The 6,000-nt window shown below is 41.5% G+C and overlaps 1 protein-coding gene across 3 annotated transcripts in view; it reads left to right on the top strand.

Annotated features, from left to right (window-relative positions):
• The first annotated feature begins 1,722 nt into the window (after nucleotides 1-1,722).
• Nucleotides 1,723-6,000, top strand: part of RAPGEF4 (Rap guanine nucleotide exchange factor (GEF) 4) — a 142,989-nt gene continuing 138,711 nt past the window's right edge. For all 3 annotated transcript variants that reach the window (XM_009894545.1, XM_009894543.1, XM_009894544.1), the window contains exons 1-2: nucleotides 1,723-1,858; nucleotides 3,001-3,089. The gene's annotated coding sequence lies outside the window, so the exon portion shown is untranslated. The remainder of the gene's footprint in view (nucleotides 1,859-3,000; nucleotides 3,090-6,000) is intronic.

The following is a 6,000-nucleotide window of genomic DNA, read 5'->3' as shown; positions in this document are numbered from 1 at the left end:
TCCTTGTCGGGTTTTGCTGTTAATTTTGAGACTCCATAAATTAAGGGAGTTAGTGTTCCAAGTGCCAGTGTAGTTTGGGTAGAGACCTTGTATAAATGTATTTTAAATCTGTTTGCAAGCTGCGCCTCCTAATCTTCTTAAAAGGCTTTTGACAAGAGAGTTAATGCTTATTAGTACCTGTCAGCACAGTTAAAAAAAAGGAATGGGTGAAAATCTTACTTGAAATACTTCAAAAGGGACCTGTTGTAGTTGGTTGTAGTTTGAATTGGTAAGAGGATGTCACTGTCGTGTAGAAGCAACTTTATACACCAGAGAGTTGTTATTCTCATCTGTATTTAATAATGGTAAGTTGGAGTATAAATGAGGATAGAGATTTAATCCCTCCTAAACTTAATTTAATAAGAAAGATGAGAGACAGAGATTCAGGGTGAGTAGGATCTGGGCTTCTTCCCTGACACAAACATTTGGATCCCTTAAGTCTTTGATTCCAAAGAGAAATCTTTAAAAAAATTCTGTTGGAAGGAGTGCTTACACTGTGGGTGTACATAAAGATATGTATGTGTGAACTTAGTCTTGGTTCATTGTAAGCTACCTGACTTCTGTTCATTTAGAAGCTCATCCACTGGCTAAAAGAACATTTTTGTCAGTAAAAATTAACTAGCAGCATTTGAGTGAGTGATAGGTCTAACGATCACAGATAGTTCTCTGTCTTTCTTGTACCCCTTTATACATAAATGATTTCTGAATCTGGTCCAGCATGATCTCCTAGGGATGTGCTGTGTTTCTTTCTGTACATAGTGGTAGGCATTTGGTCTGTTATGAAAGATTCTTTCTAATGCTGTCAGTTAGTGGTTGGCTTACCTGCTGGTTCGTAATGTTTGATAATCGCATTTAAAATGTACATGATGGACCTAATTTGCTTTAGTTTCATACATACATAGTAGTTTTCTGAATCTGCTGAACTGCTTGTCCACATGCTGCTTTGTTGGAGGGAGTTCTACAATTTAATTTTTCTCGAAACCTTGGTTTTTTAAAGGTGTCACTGTCATAGATTTCAAATATTTTAAATATTTGGATTAAAACTCTTTAGCCTTACCAGTGAAGAGTTACGATTCTTGCTTGCATATTTAATTTGTCCAACATTAAGAGACAGGAACTGCATGAAAGAGAATGTACTTATTGCAGTTGTCTTTCTCACTTGCAAGTGAGAAGAGAAAACAGAACACTCAAGTTTGTACCCAGTAAAATGTGGAAGAGAGATGTGGATATAGGAGTTACTGCTGATATCTAAAGCTTTCCTTTTAGCCAGATAGAGAACTTCTATTTTGGGTACTGATTCCACAGACCTCTTGTATGTTTGGACATCTGTTTATTCGTTGTTCTCTTACAAACTTAAAGCTATGTATCATTCTAAGCTCTTTAGGATAAGGACTGTATCGTATATATTTTTACAGTAATTGCTACGGCAGGACCTTGGTGCTAAATGGGGCTTCTGGGCACTGCCTGTGTTGAAATGATAATAGTCATGCTCAAGTTGATAACAGACCGTTGGTGGGATATTTTGGAAGGGTTTAATTATGTACCTGTGAAATGCATTTGAATTGGTTTATATTATAGTGTGGCATTTAATGCAAACATTTGTAAGTTTAGTGCATGCAGGTGGGGATATTTCTTTCCTAAAGCCCTTGAGAATTTTGTCCTTTGTTTTCTTGCAGACCTTTGGAACGTTCCAGTGAAGATGTAGATATAATATTCACACGGCTGAAAGAAGTGAAAGCTTTTGAGAAATTTCATCCAAACCTTCTCCAGCAGATATGTCTGTGTGGGTATTATGAAAATCTGGAAAAAGGAATCACATGTAAGAGAGCTTCATACGATGATCTATTTTATGTAGATAAAATCGGGGGTTAGGCTGGGATTGTCTCTAGGAGATCAATGAGAGAGCACAATTAGTGGAACGTCCATAAAAATGTTTACAGTCATAGTCATGGGGGAAGGCAGGACTAAAGTGCTGCTTGCTCTACAAATACATTGTGTAGTGAATCTATGGTAACAAGGCACACATTATTAGGTATAGGACTCTGCCGCTGTTTTCTTGAAAGATTAGAAGCAAGTCATTGCACTATAACCTCATTCTTCCCCTGTAAATGTATTATTGATCTCTTTTGTAGGTGCTTTGTGATGTCAGGGGCAAAAGTATATCACCTAGGCATATCATTAATAGCATGTGGTTTGCAGTCACTCTGGATAACACAGACAGAATTGCAGAGCTGCGTACTGCTGTGGGGTGCAGCAGCTCTGTGCCTGCTCTGGCAGCCCGCGTGCCAGATGAAGGTGAACAGCTGTTCTTGGTCTATGAAGCTGAGGTGGAAATAAGTGGTGGTTCTGTGATGGGAATGTGTGAGTTCCCACAGCTGGACCAGGGGAGTAGCTGATGGAGACATGTGGTGTTTGGCAGCATCTCAGGTACCCCTCAGGTAAATCTGGCGTGCTTTAGCCACACAGCACTGGGATTTGCTTAGAGTAATAGGAATTCTGATGCTCTGTAATCGCACGGTTGGAATGCCTGAACATCAACGTCTTGCAGTTGCTTCTCAGCCAGAACTTTTACTGAAGTCAGTAGCAGCTGTGTTTGCATTAGAATATTCTGAATTTCAAAGGGACATTGTTCAGAAAGTATTTTTTGGGGGGGGGTTGCTTGTTTGTCTGTTTGTTTTGTTTTGTTTATTAACTAAGCAGTAAAAGAGAGGCAAACTGGGGAGAAGAGTGAAGAAAGTCTATGAGCTGTCATTGTTTTTGTAGTGTATTGAGCAGTTTACTAAAATATGTGCTTTTCAGTGTCATCAGAAATATTACTGTAATAGTAAGTAAGTAGTCTGATATGGCAAATTCTATAATGCAAGAAGAGACTACAGTAGTATAGTAATATGAGGGAAAATGTTTGTTAATGTTGCTAAACTTAAAGAGATAGCTCTTATTTACAAGATTTAATCTTTTCAGTATTCCGTCAGGGTGATATTGGGACGAACTGGTATGCTGTTCTGACAGGATCACTGGATGTGAAGGTTTCTGATACAAGCAACCACCAGGTAAAATACATTTTTCATTGAAACCATCCAGTCAGTAGTACAAAGAGAGGGTGTGACTTATGCTGACATACGACATACATCTTACGGATATTTTGTCTTACCACAAGCATGTTTCTCTGAGTCTCCTTTACTCTCAGTTGTCCTTTGTCTATAGAGGCAAATCGTGCTATTGATTTCAAGAAAACTGAAATGTAATGCTCTGAAAAGGGGTCTACATTTTAATATGAAACAAGACTCCTCTGTCTTTTCTAATAGTGCCATATGGAGTTAAGGTAAAGATCTAAGAGTTGTTAATTCATTCCCTGGAAATGTTTTAATTCAATCCTTGTTCAGAAAGTTCAAACAAAACCTACCAACAGTGCAGTCTGATAACAGCATACTGCAGTTTCCACTGTGGGAATGGTAAAGTACTATAGAATCATAGAATGGTTTAGGTTGGAAGGGACCTTTTAAAGATCATCTAGTTCCAACCCCCCTGCTATGGGCAGGGACACCTACTAGACCAGGCTGCTCAAAGCCCCAATCAGCCTGGCCTTGAACACTTCCAGGGATGGGGCCTCCACAACTTCTTTGGGCAACCCAAGCCAGTGTCTCACCACCCTCAAAGTGAAAAATTTCTTCCTGGTATCTAATCTAAATCTACCTTGTTCCAGTTTGAAACCATTCCCCCTCATCCTATCACTACATGCCCTTGTAAAAAGTCCCTTCCCATCTTTCCTGTAGGCCCTCTTCAGATACTGGAAGGCTGCTATAAGGTCCCCCTGGAGCCGCCTTCTCCAGGCTCAATAATCCCAACTCTCTCAGTCTGTCTTCATAGGAGAGGTGCTCCAGCCCTCTGATCATCTTTGTGACCCTCCTCTGGACCACTCCAACAGGTCCATGTCTTTCCTGTACTGAGGACTCCAGAGCTGGGCACAGTACTCCAGGTGGGGTCTCACAACAGTGGAGTAGTGGGGGAGAATCAGCTCCTTTGACTTGCTGGCCACGCTTCTTTTGATGCAGCCCAGGATACGGTTGGCCTTCTGGGCTGCAAGTGTGTGTTGCTGTCTCATGTTGAGCTTCTCATCCACCAGTGCTGCGAAGTCCTTCTCCTCAGGGCTGCTCTCAATTCCTTCATCCGCCCAGCCTGTATTTGTGCTTGGGATTGCCCTGACCCATGTGCAGAACCTTGCACTTGGCCTTGTTGAACTTTCTGAGGTTGTCATGGGCCCACTTCTCAAGCCTGTCCAGGTCCCTCTGGATGGTATCCCTCTCCTCCAGCGTGTCTGCCACGCCACACAGCTTGATATCGTCAGCAAACTTGCTGAGAGGGCACTCAGTCCCACTGTCTGTGTCGCTGACAAAGATGTTGAACAGCACCAGTCCCAGTACCGACCCTTGAGGAACACCACTTGCAGTAATAGCAGAGTATTGGAACTGCTGCCATGTTTGCCTGTAGGTAATACCCTATTCAGTGTTAAGGAATAGAAGAACAAGTAAAATTCCCCCCAGATTGCAAGTGATGTGTCAGTATCTTGGCACTCCTGGATTTACTAAATTGAGAATTTAGAATAAATAATAGTAAAAAAAGGATGAGATATTTCTTGTGGAGACAGTTTCTCACCCATGTCATCTAATGTCATGCTGACAAGTCATGCACTTCCTGCTGTGAGCTGGGTCTTCTGGGAAGGCATCATGTCCCATTCCCTGCTCCTGTGTTTGAGATCTGGGATTGTCCCATCATGTAGCTCAGCATGGGGTTGTACCTCTGACATGTGACTCGTTGTGCCTTCACATGAGTGGTGTAGCTACCCAGGACCTGAAATAGAACACTACCCTTTTTTCCTGCCGTGATTGAATATAGCATGCAGGGGTGGGGGTGGGGAAGGGGGGTGGGGGTGGATTCTTTGTCCAAAGTTTGTCTGATTGGGGAAGGCTTCTTGCTCATAGAAGATTGGCAGAAATTGGATTTGTCACTTTGTTGAGCACTGTGAAATTGGGTCAGAATGCAAGTCAGGGCAGTGTGTGAGCACAGGGTCTTTCTACTTGCAGTAAAATGATACAAAAGGAACTTCTTTTATATCATTATTTTTAGCAACCTCTTCACTATACTAAGTAGAGACTGATTGAGTGTATAATTAGCTTATCATTGGTATTGTCACAATTTGGAGCAGTACTGGGCTCTTATGAGACCCTTTTCTGTGCAGGTCTAAAGCAATCACGAATATTTTCCGGTGTTTGCCGAAAGATGGCACTACACTGTTGTTAAGGTCCAATGCTCTTTACTGAATCAGAAAGAAATATATCCACAAAAGTGTTCTGAATGTGGAAGTTAAATTAAGAATATGTTTGGAGTGTTGATTTGTTCCATTCGATGGAGGATGGAACACTTTTACAGCCTTTTAAGAAATCTCATGTAAATATTTTTTCTGCTTATTCAGGTTCACTGCGTTTTCCTGCCAATAGGAAACTAAAGAACTACAATTAATGTAGTGCTGGTTCTAGAAATTATATTCTGCAGTAATTTCTTAACCTTGCGTTTCCTTCTCACAGGAACAATAGACTGAATTCTTACCACTACCTAGTTGCCATAGGATACAGCCTCACTGCCAAAAGCACAGCAGCTTACGCATTTACCATTCCAGTGCTGAATAAGTTTGGTGCTTGGGGACTCCTAAATAGTGTTTGAGTCCAGTATTTTCTCTGGTTTTGCTCCAGCTTGGAGTTTATACCGTGTCCATCCTTGTCCATCCTTGGTCTCCTGCTGCTTGTCCTGCCTTTATCTCCTGGGTGCCCTGTTCCAGTCTTGCCCGTACTTCCTTGTTGGCATGGTGCTAGTCATTCTTGAGCTTGAAGTACTTTCTCACAGTCCCTGCCTACTTTGCTCACTACAAACCCAGATGATGGAGGAAATACAGTGTAGCTCCATAGG

Source organism: Charadrius vociferus, unplaced genomic scaffold, assembly GCF_000708025.1.
Source record: "Charadrius vociferus isolate BGI_N301 unplaced genomic scaffold, ASM70802v2 scaffold161, whole genome shotgun sequence".
Classification (NCBI taxonomy): domain Eukaryota; kingdom Metazoa; phylum Chordata; class Aves; order Charadriiformes; family Charadriidae; genus Charadrius; species Charadrius vociferus.
The sequence above is the reverse complement of the archived record's forward strand: the minus strand, read 5'-3'. Positions and strand labels throughout refer to the sequence as shown.